The following is a 14,378-nucleotide window of genomic DNA, read 5'->3' as shown; positions in this document are numbered from 1 at the left end:
ACACGATCGAATTACTCGATGATACAACGTTCTGAATGGTTATATACTAGATTGGTGATATTATGATTAAAATAAAGAACGTAGCCTAACGGGGTACGTAAAGAGTAATTTACGAATAGACATTGAAACGGAAAGAAGAAAAAACACAACGTACATTAATAGTCCAATAAGAAAGTCTTGATATTAAAGCGGAAAATTAACAATATGGGATACAGCTAATCAAGACAAGTAATGAACTTGAGAGTATTAGCCAGTGAACGTTTGGGTATACCGGAGCTCAAAATTAAAAACAAATTAGCGAAAACAGGACACTGGCACCTAGTGTACCTCATGGAAAGTTCACAGAGAAATATTCCAATATGGATACATTAAAATGGCTGCATGTTTAGCCATTTATAATCATAGGACTGTACTACATTAAACTATGAACTATCACTATAATGGTCTGCAAAATTATTCACTGAAGAAGTTGACAGGGGTTTGGAAAACGGAATTTGGAATACACGCCATCCACTGAAGTGCCACGAAAACGGAAAGGATTATGGGAACTTGAAATCTAGGAAATTAAAAACACTCAAAAGCGATAAAAACACAAAACAGTAAGGTTTAAAAATGACAGTTCTACCTGATTCAGAAACAGTTAACATATTGTTACCAAAATATGGGACATATATACGGTACAGAAACAGTTAGATTGATTAAAGTAGACAGAGAGTAAATACATTATTTTTATTCTTAATGTAAATTTATCGTAATGATTTTGCACCACATTTACAAAGTAAATTCTACATATTACTTTTCACAAGACATTCCTTAATAGTATAATGTATAAAGGTTGATGTTCATCGCGATGAATAGACTATATTGAAGATACTCTTCACTATCTGTGGTCTGCGTTGTTTGGTAGTAATCTCTCTTCTGCTTCCGATTCTTTTGTTAATTCACTATTGAATTGAACTAGTTTACTCCATATATTGGTTGCCAGTCTGTATAATCTTTGATTAAATTAATTCTACTTTGTATCTTCGTGTTATTTGTTCTATATTCAGATCATCTTCTTGATTGTTTCTTAATGCAGACCTTAGTGTCTAATTTTGTCATTTTTGTAATGCACTTTTATTGGAAGTCGATGCTAAACACGTGGGTATGAGCGGATACTTCATTATTGGTCTAATTAGACTTACGTAAAATGGATTTTGATATGTGTTCATATTCTGAAACCTTTTTAGCTTTGTATTTTGTGTTCTTGCTATTCTTAGCCTTTCTCTGACATGTCTTGATTCCTCTTTGCCCGAATTGCATTAGTTGTTGGTCTAACAAGACTTATGCTGGTTTGTATGCAGACACTGATACTAGTTGGAATTTAGGTTTATTTGTCCTTATCTTCCACTTCTTTTCAAATTGATTTATTCTTTCAATTTGGCCAAATTAGAATTTGACATATGTATACGTACTACATCTCAGAAAAATAGAAATCACAACTGGAAAAGATCTTTTACTAGAAATTTACCACCAAAAGCATAAGTACACATAGAAAAGCAGACAAGATGCAACAGACCAACAGTTATTGGAAAGACATACATTTTACTAAAATGCTAGAGAGCTGCACCAACCCTTAAAAATTCTGGAAACTTAGAGACATTTATAGACATGTCTCGAAAATTGCGCTGCAAAGGAGAAATAACACAGAGTATAGAGGAGATCAGAACAGAACTATAGACTTTGCCCTAGTCAACCAAAATATGTATAAAAACTATGAATGTATGGAGATAGATGAGGGAAAATATGAATATGACCTATCAGGCCATCACCTCATAAAGGTCCAATTCAGAATGAACACTAAAGTAAGGAAACCATTCAGAAATGGAAAAAAAAGAAATAAAATATTTGAAAGTTACAGAAGAGTCTACCAGGAAATACCTTGATTATATAGAGTATAAAGTAAGCCAACAAGACAGAAAAGGAGATCTAACCCAGTTGGAAGAAACAATGAGTGAAGCAAAAGCAAATAACCTAGAGAAGATAATCAAAAGAAGGTTAAAGACAGGAAAGTAAGAAGAAATAGAACCAATATGGGTCACCAAAGAAATAAAGAAAGAAATAAGCCAAGGAAGGATATATATCAAATTAAAAAGGAAAGCCACAAGAATAGAAGAAAAGAGATACTATGAAGAACCATATTTTACACAAAAACAAAAAGTACAGATAATAATAAAGAAAGCATATGAAGAAAAGGTTAGAAATGAGATAATGAATGATAAAAACAGACACAGGAAAATCTGGGAATATATAGCTAACATGCTGAGAGGGAAGACCACATCAGAAAAAGAATGGATAAGGATATACGACGAAAATAAGCAAGAGATGAAGGAAAAAACCCTAGAGAAAGAGCTGGTAGAATTCTGGGAAACAATATACCAAAAAGAAAAAAACAAAATAGGAGAGATATGGAATGAAAGCAAGAAAGAACAGTACAAACATGACATGGAAGAAATAGTGAAAAGATTAGGACAGCAGATGAAATACCATATATTTTTAAGAGAACACATGCATGGAGTGTATGATCTAACAGAGACAGAGATTAGACCCATGGAAGAAATCGACATAACAGAAGAAGATGTAAAAAATCAACTCGAGAAAATGAAGGCAAATAAAGCACCAGGACCAGACGGAATGAAGCCAGTCCTGTTCAAACTACTCTTACAAGATACCAACCTTCAAAAAGAATTTACAGAATATTTAAACAGCATACTGAAGGGCGGGAAAACGCAGAGAAGCTGGTTTAAGTAAAAAACAACACTTACGCCCAAGAAACAAAACCCCACAGTCAAAAATCTAAGGCTAATTGCTCTAACAAATGCATCATATAAAATTTTCATGGGGATCCTGAAAACCAAAATAGAAAAGCACATTAGAAATATAGGAAAAATGAATGAACTGTAATCAGGCTTTACCACACAAAGAAGGGGAATCGATAATTTATACATTTTACAATACTGCATACAAGAAACGTACAGAAGAAAGGACCCATTATTTGTAGTATAAATAGACTTCCAAAAAGCATTTGACTCAGTTAATAGGAAAAAGCTCATTGAGGTCATGATGAAATATAGGCTGCATGCAGAAGTAATAAATGCAGTTGCAAAGATGATGTAACAAGCCTATGCCTTAACAATATAGAACAAAAAGAGCTAAATGTAACTAATGGAATAAGACAGGGATGCAATGGCTCAACCATATTCTTTCTACTAATAACGTACCTGATAATAGAAAAATTGGAAAATACAACAGAAGCTTTTAGAAATTAAGCAATAAGGATAGCGGCACTATTATATGCAGATGATGGATTAATACTAGGACACACACTAGAAGAAATAACAAAGCAATAAAAACCCTTATGGAAATAGCGAGTGAATGTGGCCTAAACATAAACAAGGACAAGAGTAACATACTAATATACAACGACTGGTATCGATGATGTGGAGCACATCGAAGGAATAAAAATAGTTAAGGAAATTAAATACCTAGGAGTGACAATCAACAACATGAAAGACTGCTTCAGAGAACAGATAAAAAGGGCCTAAATTAAAGCAAAGCAGATGGCAAATATGGCTAATGCAGTCATTAATAAAAGCTGTAGCTGAGTAAAAATAGGAAAATTGTATTGGAAAGGATTAGCGATGCCATCATTCATGTATGCCATGGAAATCATGAAACTGACAAACATATATATATATAGTATATATATATATATATATATATATATATATATATAAATGAATTTCAGAAGATAGACAATCAAGTATATGGAGCAACTTTTGAAAGCACCAAGTTACACAGCAAGTTGTGGGTTAAGATGTGAAATACGGGCCTCTTCCTGCCACTCAAGAGATATCAAGAATAAACTATTCTACCTGAAACATACATTGAAGAGTGGTGGAAATAGGCTCCTATATGAGATAACATGGATGAGTATGAAAAAAAACCTAGATAATGCAAGTAAAAGAATATATGAAAACTAAAGAACATAAAACTTAGGTAAATTGAAGCAGTTAAAGACAACAGCTAAGTGAAATAATAAACAATTGGGACAGAAAAACATGGCAGAAAGAAATGAATGAAAACTCAACGTTAAGAATCTACAGAAAATATAAAGAAAAAATAAAAGAAGAAATCTGGTATGACAACACTGAAAAAAAAATGCTGATCAGTAGGACTAGACTAGGTATACTAGGATTAGATGATAGAAATAGGATAAAAGGAGATGATACAAAATGTTTATGCTGTGAGATACAAAATGAAAATCTAGAACATTTCTTACTTTCCTGTCCAGCATACAATGAGATTAGAAATAGATACAGTTTTATGCAGCAACCATATCAAGAAATAAAGAGAAATTAGTAGCAAATATACTCTTAATGGTTGATCTACTGAGGGAGGAAGTGGAGAATAGGGAAGATTTTTATAAAAGAAATGTGGTATTTCAGAGAGAAGAAACTCAAACAAACACAAACAAAGGAGGAATAAAACAAACAAGGGAGCAGTTTCAAAGGAACATCCCACCTACTACTACTACTTTCCATATTTCTTTACTAAAATAATACTTTACTTAAAATAATACTTTACCTAAAGCGGAAAAAAACTGAAATAAGTAATGTGTTCAAATGAAGTGTTTTTCACTGGTGTAAATATTTATACTAAAGGTCCCTCAACTTTCCTCGACGATAACATTGCTCCCAAGGTTATCCTACAGGTCGGCCAGTTTCTCAAAAAGTTTCGGTCAGTCGAAGCCTAAATTACAACGACCAATGACGCTTTGAGAACGTCACAAAACAGAATTGAACGAAGTTAAAGGGAAAGGGATCAACGTAGATATGCATGACAAGCATCGCTGACTGACTAAAGGTAAGTAAAACTTTTAACGGCTTTAGCCTGTGTATTACTACAATGTTAGGTCGCGAAATAACAATGGAGGCTACGAAATATGCAAAGCTTGGCGTAGTGAATATACTAACGTTTTATGTTAAACCTATCTCTCTTTTAAACCTATAGGCTACTAACCTACCTATTTGTAGTCCATTACGTAGCAGGTAAGATAGGTTAGGCTGTGGAAAACCAACCTAGTTAGGTATAAGACTGGGCTAACCTACAGGCTTAGGCTAGCCTAGCCTGGACGAAAGGAGGGTAGATCTAGGGTACTTATCCGCGGCGGCCTAGATAATGGCTTTTGTGGTTTTTCTATGCAGTTTTAGGTACCTACTGAACAAGAATTTCAAGTATAATATTTAGCTATTCGGACGACTGTAATCAACCCCCCGAGGGGCCAGTACTAAACACGGCGAAATACATTGGACGCCCCAATCCCCAGCGGATGTCGTATCCGCGGTATGTTCCTTGCAGTCCGTGCGGACTGCTTCTGTAGAAATACCGAAAGGAGGCCTATTACCTAGTATATACCTAGGTATCTAATGGTAGTCAATGAAGTCAGGTCACACGTAAAGGCCCCATACACTGAACGATTGTATGAGGGACTGTCTGTATTGTTTGTAAAAACATTGTAGATTATATGGGATTGTCTGAACATAAAAATGGGCAGAGTTTTGTGGTCAGAACAATCTCAGTGGGAATCTGTCACGACCAGGTTGCTGGCTTGCAACTTGTAGTATCTGTCATACTCAGGTCGTTTGATGTAGCCTAGCTACTACTATGTGTTTGTTTGCTGACATACTAACGCTATCGCGCACGTCTCTTCTAGAGATGATACCAAGTTTTCCCGAGACAAAATCTTTGCCTAGATTAAAATTGGTGCGGAGCTCGTTTGTAGCGACTGAATAGTGTGTGTGTTTGTTGATAATGACAATTGTTTATAGTGTATGGGGCCCTTTTAGTCATGAAAAGTGAAATGACAAATTGGGCTATACTATACTAGGGTTAGGTCAAAATGGGCATTGCAGGTATGAAAATGCACCCTTTTCGATACTAGCCTACTACTGTATTTTAGTTCTTAGCCAAGAACAATATACAGGCAGTCCCCGGGTTACGATGGGCTCGGCTTATGACGTTCCAAGGTTAAGGCGCTTTTCTATTATATTCATTAGAAATTATTTCCAGGGTTACGACACCTACAATGCTGATCTGGCAGAAGAAATATGACACCTAAAATGCAAAATAATAGATATTTGAAGGTTTTTTTGATGAAAAATGCAGTAAGAATGCAGATTACATAGTTTTTATCGCATCAAAGCATTAGAAGTAAGGTTTTCTTAGGATTTTTGACGATATTCTGGCTTACTACAAATTTCGGCTTACAACGCATCTCAAGAACGGAACCCCCGTTGTAACCCGGGGACTGCTTGTAATGACATATTTGCTCACCTTTGTTTTATGGATTTTTTTAACCATTACCTATTGTTGGGCAGGAGACTCTTGTATGTCTTCCCCTTTCTCCATAGCTATTAGTTATGGTTGACCCCAGCAGAACTAGGTTTGTCAGAGAGAGAGAGAGAGAGAGAGAGAGAGAAATGGCATTAGAAAGTACACAATACATAGGGGAAACAACCAAGTGGACTAGCTGATCCAGTCTTGGCCACTTGTTGATCCACCTCTGAAAAAGTACTGTAACACGTCCTGACACTGTAGATGGGCACTAGTCACAAGTCACTGGTGGTGAGAGCAAACCTCGAGACCTGTACTTTCCTTTCAAAGTAAGTATTTTCTCCAAAGTTAGAAATTAAGGTCATATTTTAAGATTAAAAAGAGGTCAATGAAAGTCTGGCCATGCACAGTACAAACATACCTCCATGACAGTTTCAAAATTTTTACTTAAAACACCAAAATTGGACACCACTTGTACCCATAGATGCTGGGACACTTTCTTCACAACAATCGTAAACAATGATGCTACCCGCCTCAGATCCAAGGAAACTCGTGATTTTTTGGTTGAAAGAAGAAGCGTGTGCTAGATAATTATTTAGATAAATAGTTAAACATTAAAGTATAAGGTCATGAATTGCATAAATGTTTTACATATGATAATTAATTTGAAAATATTTGTTGTTGAAAAAGTAACTAGATTCCTGATGTAAATGCATCGTCATATATGTGAAGCTACACTAAATTGGCTACGATGAAATTTTACCATTCTTAGCATGCAAGCATTAAAGGTTACATTTATTTCTGGCATACATTTATTAAAAATAAGAAAGTCAGAATAGTAATATAGACTTAAATGAATGAAAAGCGCTAGCAAAAAGAAATTTTTTATTTTTTTGTCATAGACAATTCGCTAATCCATCGTCTGCTCAGCGATGCTTTTCGGCAGCTGGATGAGAACACGGCTGGAAATTTTTTCCCGCCACGACTTCGCTGTCAGCAAACTCTCAAAGTAGTTCAAGTGCAATTTGGAGTGAATTAAGAACAAAATGTGTATAATTACAATCAAATAAACACTGTGGAGTTTCAGTTGTGATGGCAGTAAGGATAAGACCACCGATTACAAGGTAAAAATGAATTTCATCAAACCATGACCTCGGGAATAAGAAGTTTCATACTTTCACTAATATAAGCAACAAAATGTTTTATTGTGCTAATTACAACTGCAATCTTGAGTAAGATCAATAAACGCTATATATATATATATATTTTCATACAATGAACTTACCTGTCAGATATATACATAGCTAAGACTCCGTCGTCCCCGACAGAAATTCAAATTTCGCGCCACTCGCTACCGGTAGGTCAGGTGATCTACCTGCCTGCCCTGGGCGGCAAGGACTAGGAACCATTCCCGTTTTTCTATCATATTTTCTCTGTCGCCGGTGGTATCAACATTGTTGTTACTACCTCCTGACTGGAATTCGCTTTTCAAGACTTTATTGATCATCTTTATTGGATTTCTTGGTGACGTACTGATCGTGTTTTGTTTTGGCATTCGCTACTGTGGACTGGATTTGACTTGCTTTTGATTTTTCTAATAGAATGTCTGATTCAAGTGTTAGTGTGAGAGTGTGTGTGAATGTAGGCTGCAAGGTGAGGATACCGAAGGCTTCGGTTGATCCTCACACTGTATGTCGTAAATGTAGGGGGTTTGACTGTTCTTTGGCTAACACCTGTATTGAGTGTGAAAAGTTGGATGCTAATGAATGGAAGACTCTAACTTCTTACTTGAAGAAGTTAGAGAGGGGTAGGATTAGACGGCTGCACAAAAGAGTGTGATACAAGGCCTATTGAGCCTTTTCTGAGTCTAACTCTCCTTTTATTAATGAATTTATGATTCTCCCTATGTATCTGAATCCTCACAGGCTTTGCATTCGGATTCGGCTTCTGAAATCGCCAATCTGAAGGCTACTCTTTCGTAAAATGAAGACAAAGATGGCGGCCATGCAAGGTAAGGCTAGTGATTGTGAATTACTAAGTGAAGTGAGTGTTCCCAGTGTTGTGGAGGGGGCGTCTGACCGTCCCTGCGATGCTCCCAGGCCTAGACCTCTTCCAAAACTCACATACCCAGAGGAGTAGGAAAGTCGAAAGTCAGTACGGAGGTTGTGGGGAATCCCCAACGGTCAGGCGTCCCAATTCAGCAGGTTCTGTTTCGTTACAGTCTGCTCAGGACCGCTCTAATAGAAGCGTCCTACGAGATTGTTTCTCGTCGTCCGGTTCTCCTTCACCTAAACGAGGGTGGAAGGACTCGGATCTTTCTAGGCCATGAAAAGGCATTGGAAAGAGCGCGCGTTCGACTCGAGCCCGGAACGCTTCTCGGAGGAAGCTCCTTCTTCTATCAAGAAGGCTAAGCTGGTTTCGACGCCATCCTAGAACAGTATTTGAGGATCGCTCTCCTTCGAGTTCTCCTGCTTCTTCTATTGAAGAGGGACGCTGGGGTGCTGGTTCCAAGAGGATATTGCTTGCAGTTTCAAGGAGCAGGGATTGCCCTCTTTTGGTGGAGTTCTTTCGAGGGATCCCCCTCGCAAGAAGGACGCTAGACTTCCTATTAAAAAAGAAGTCTCGTCTTCTTTCACCAGCCAGACGTGTAAGCGTCCTCCAGACATGGGACGTCTTCCAGGCGCGGAGAGTCGATCAAAACGTCAGGATCTATCCAAGCGAGTTGCTCTAGATCAGGATACGCTCAGGCGTGAGGCGCCAGCCAGGCGCGAGCGCCAGTTAGGCTCGAGGATTCAGCCAAGCGCGAGGCCGACCAGCCAAGCGCGAGGATTCATGCCAAGCGCGAGGCGCCAGCCAGGCGCGAGGAGTCAACATTGCGTGAGGCGCCAGACAAGCGCGGAGACGTCAGCCAGGCGCGAGATGCCAGCCAAGCGTGAAGCGCCAGCCAAGCGCGAGGCGCAGGGACAAGCGAGGCGGCCAGACAAGCGCGAGGCGCCAGCCAAGCGCGAGGAGCTTTTCAGGCGCGAGAAGTTCAAGCAGACGCGAGACTTCTTTTAGACGTGAGAGAGAGTCCGGTTCACTCTATGAGCCCCTCTCCTAGTAGGAAGTTTGTCCACCAGTTAGAGAGAGAACGGGATGAAGATCCTCTCGTTTTTCAGGCCGATTCTCCACAAGGTGTAGAAGGAGATTCGGAAGAAGAGGGTGACGGTAGAGAAGGAGTCTCGAACTATAAAGTTCTGACTGACCTTCTTTTGCAGGAATACGGAGATTCTTTAACTCCTGCCGCTCCTCCTTCGCCTCGATCACTGTTTTCGAGTGCTATTGTGCCTAAGTCTTCGTCGGTCTTGAAGATGAGACCTACGATCTCTATGAAGAGAGCGCTTCAGTCCTTAGACAAATGGATGTTGTCTAAGAAGGATCTGGGCAGAACCACCTTCTGTATGCCTCCAGCCATACTTTCTGGCAAGAGAGGTTTCTGGTACCGAACTGGGGAGAACATGGGCCTTTCTCTCCCAGCGGCAGCCGAAGCGGACTTTTCAACCTTGGTTGACTCGTCAAGGAGACACGCTTTGAATGGAGCTCGCGTGTCTTGGGCGATTTCGGAGACGGATCATCTCCTCAAGGGACTCTTCCATATTTTGGAAGTGTTTAATTCCTAGACTGGTCCCTTGGGGTGATGTCTAAGAAAGCTCATGACTCGGATGGTCTAGACCCCGAAGTCATTCTGAGTATTCTTGCTTGTATTGACAAGGCGGTACAAGACGGATCAGGAGAAATTTCTCCTCTTTTGGGAGCAGACTCCTTAAGAAGAGGGAGTATTTTTAGTTCCTTCCTAACCAAGGCAGTTTTCTCCCATCACAGAGAGCAGCCCTGGTTTTTCGCTCCTATGTCTGACTTCCTGTTTCCTTCTCAGTTAGTGAAGGACATTTCTCGATCACTGACTGAGAAGGCGACTCAGGATCTTCTCCTGCAAAACTGCAAGGAAGAAGAGACCACTTGTTTCAGTTGACAAGAAAGGACCGACTTCTACGGTTCAGCCCTTTCGAGGAGGGCCCTCTCTCCAGAGCCTACCTCTATGAGAAGAAGGTCTTGAGAGAGAGGTAAGGCTCCTTCCCGTCCCTTTAAGAAAGAGGAAGTGAGACAGACAGCCTCCAAAAAACACCAGTGGGGGCCAGGCTTCTCGAATTTGCAGACGCCTGGTCACTCATAAACTCGGACGCCTCTTCATGTCCATAATCAGGAAGGGATATCTTATCCCTTCCAAGACAGTCCTCCCCTACGACCATTCCGCGGGAACTGTCAGCCAGATACAGGGACCCTGTACTGAGGGATACTCTTCGTCTAATGGTGGAATCAAATGTGGGACAAAAGAGCTATAGAATTGGTTCTAGAGCAAAACTCTCCGGGGTTTTACAATCGGCTTTTCCTGGTTGCGAAAGCCTCGGGGGGCTGGAGACCAGTTCTAGATGTCAGCGCTCTGAACAAGTTCGTTCTAAAGGAGAAGTTCTCTATGGAGACTTCGGCCTCAGTCCTAGCGGCTTTACGTCAAGGAGATTGGATTGGTGTCGCTGGATCTCCAGGACGCCTATTTTCATGTCCCGATTCACCCTTCGTCGAAGAAGTACCTCCGTTTCATGGCGGGGGGAAGGATCTTTCAGTTCAGGGCCTTGTGTTTCGGCCTGTCCCACAGCTCCTCAGGTCTTCACAAAACCTGATGAGGAATGTGGCGAGGTTTCTTCACCTCAAAGGCGTCAACATCTCTCTTTATCTGGACGATTGGCTCATCAGGGGCCAGCCAGAACAGAGAGACAGTGTTTGGAGGACCTTTCTTTGACCCTAGACCTGATAAAGGCGTTGGACTGGGACTCGTGAAACCTCGAGAAGTCACAGCTGATTCCCAGACAGAACTTGGTCTATCTGGGGATTCAGATGGATTCTCGGGGTTTTCGAGTATTTCCTTCGCAAGAGAGAATCGTGAGAGGCTTGGAAAAAGTCCTCTCTCTTCTTAGGGAAAGAACGGACTTTGGCGAGGGAATGGTTAAGCCTGCTAGGCACCCTTTCCTCGCTCGAACAGTTCTTTCTCTAGGAAGACTACATCTTCGCCCTCTTCAGTTTTTTCTAAGGAGATCTTGGAACTGGAAGACGGGACTTCTCTCCACAGTTTTCTCCTTCCAAATGGAGATTGAAACCACCACCTGCAATGGTGGTTGTCCCCTCTAAAAGAGAACAAGGGAATTCTCTGGAAAGTTGGCCGAACCCAAGCCGAGTGTTGTATTCCGACGCATCGGAGAAAGGTTGGGGAGCAACACTAGGAGCGAGAGAGAAGTGTCAGGCACCTGGAAGGCAGCACAGGGTGGGTCCTGGCACATAAATTGCAAAGAACTTCTAGCAGTTTTCACTTTGGCGCTAAAGTTCTTCGACCCTTTGTGACGAACAGTGTGGTCCAAGTGAATGTGGACAACACTACAGCCCTGTCCTACATTCGGAAGCAAGGAGGAACGCACTCAGTGTCGCTTTACGAGATAGCAAGAGATCTGCTAATTTTGTTTGGGCCTCACAAAGAAAACATCTCCCTCCTGACAAGATTTGTTCAGGGGACGAGAAACGTCAGGGCGGACAGACTGAGCAGAAGAAGCCAGGTCCTTCACACAGAATGGACTCTTCATTCAGAAGTGTGTCAGAGTCTTTGGGATCTTGGGGCACTCCTCACGTAGATCTGTTCGCCACATTCCTTTCCAAAAGGCTGGAAGTCTTTTGTTCAGTGGAAGACCCAAGAGCTCTCGTGGTCGACGCCTTCCTGCTGGACCTGGTCTCATGTGGACGTGGTCGCTTTCCCCCCTTTCAAAATCCTGGGACAAGTGTTGAGAAAGTTCGTAGCGTCCAACGGGACAAGGATGACCCTGATAGCCCCGTTTTGGCCAGCACAAGATTGGTTTGCAGAGGTGCTGGAGTGGACAGTAGACTTCCCAAGATCCCTTCCAAAAAGGATGGATCTTCTCAGACAGCCACACTTCGAGAGGTTTCATCAAAATCCCCACTCCCCGCCTCATAGCGCTGATGCCTTTCGACTATCGAAAGACTTGTCAGAGCGAGGGGGTTTTCTCGCGAAGCTGCAAGCGCTATCGCTAGAGCCCGCAGAGCTTCCACTAGACGAGTCTATCAGTCGAAGTGGGAGGTATTCAGAAGGTGGTGTAAGTTGTCCTCCTCCAGTACCTCTATAACCGAAATCGCTGATTCCTTTTGTTCTGAGAGAGGTCTCTCCATTTGTCTGTATCGACGATCAAAGGATACAGGAGCATGCTTTCGGCAGTATTAGAAACAGAGGCCTAGACATTGCTGAGAATAAAGATCTACACGACTTGATTAGATCGTTTGAAACGACAAAATCGAAGGAACTAACTCCTCCCAGCTGGAACCTGGAGTAGTTCTCAAGTTCCTTTCGTCTGACAGATTTGAGCCTCCCCACGTAGCTTCGTTCAGGGATATAACAAGAAAATGCTTGTTTTCTCCTATCTTTGGCGACAGCCAAAAAGAGTTGGCGAACTTCACGCCCTAGAAGATGAAGTCGGCTTTAACAAAGACTCGGCCTTTTGCTCGTTTAGACTCTTTTTTCTAGCGAAGAATGAAAATCCCCATCGAATCCCTGGCCCAAGAGATTCGAGATCAAAGGCTTATCGAGTCTAGTAGGGAGAGAAACAGAGAGGTCTCTTTGCCCGGTAAGAGCCTTGAAGTTCTTCTTACAAAGAAAAACGAAAGGGTGGGTAGGCTCTATAGACAAAGTCTTTGGTGTTCGATTAAGGACCCCACAAGAATCATGTCTAAGAACGCATTAGCTTTCTTCATTAGGAGCGTCATTACGGATGCTCACAAGTTTCTGTCCTGACGACTCTTTTCCGCTTTTAAGAGTAAAAGCCCATGAACGTTTAGAGCAGTGGCGACGTCTCTCTCTTTTCAGAAGAATATGTCGTTAAAGAAAACAATCATTGGACACGACATATTGGAGGTGCAATTCAGTTTTTGCATCTCACTATCTTAAAGACGTTCGCGTGACCCTACGAGAAATGTTTTTCTCTGGGACCTTTTGTATCGGCGATACAATACTGGGTACGGGTAGCAAACACCAATCCTTAAATTTGTACATACCTTCTACTAGATATGTTCTAGATTTCTGCTGACAAAGAGGGCTCGGTGCTGCACTGGCGGCCAGTCACTGTTGTTCAGTAAGGAACTCTTGTGATATCTTTTAGGGGAGTATTAAAATTTTTTTTGAGAATTTTTTGTATGAATGCGTTTTCGTTTCGAGTTTTGGGTTGTTTGTAATGAGTTCGGGGATAACTCAGAACAATTCTATATACTAACATGGTGGTTAGGATCAGGTGGTCGGGATTGGTTATGCTCCTTCACAAGTGTTGTCATAGAAGTGGTACCAGTACCCATTGACAAAGTCCTTTTATGGTTCTCTGCCGAGTAAGCGGTTCTTATACCCATCGACAGACCCACAAGAACTCTAGCCATAGATCTAATATCTCGCTAAAGTCTTGAGGTGATGCAGACTACCGGGCTACAGCCACGAAGTCTACCACCTATCAGGTAGGACCAAGGTTTTTCTTTTCTATACCTACAACATATGTTGTTACCTGTCTATTCCATATTAGCTGTCTCTGACCCTCCACCAAAGGGTGCCAATCAGCTATGTATATATCTGAACAGGTAAGTTCATTGTATGAAAATGATATTGTTATAATACAATAAAGTTTCATACATACTTACCTGTCAGATATATACGATAATGGCCCACCCAGCCTCCCCGCAGGAGACAGGTGGAAGAGAGAAAATATGTTAGAAAACGGGAATGGTTTCCTAGTCCTGCGCCCAGGCAGGCAGGTAGATCCACCTGACCTACCGGTAGCGAGTGGCGCGAAATTTGAATTTCTGTCGGGGACGACGGAGTCTTAGCTATGTATATATCTGCCAGGTAAGTATGTATGAAACTTTATTGTATT

The sequence above is a fragment of the Macrobrachium nipponense genome, chromosome 30 (genome assembly GCF_015104395.2).
Source record: "Macrobrachium nipponense isolate FS-2020 chromosome 30, ASM1510439v2, whole genome shotgun sequence".
Taxonomy (NCBI): Eukaryota; Metazoa; Arthropoda; class Malacostraca; order Decapoda; family Palaemonidae; genus Macrobrachium; species Macrobrachium nipponense.
Note: the sequence above shows the minus strand (reverse complement) of the source record.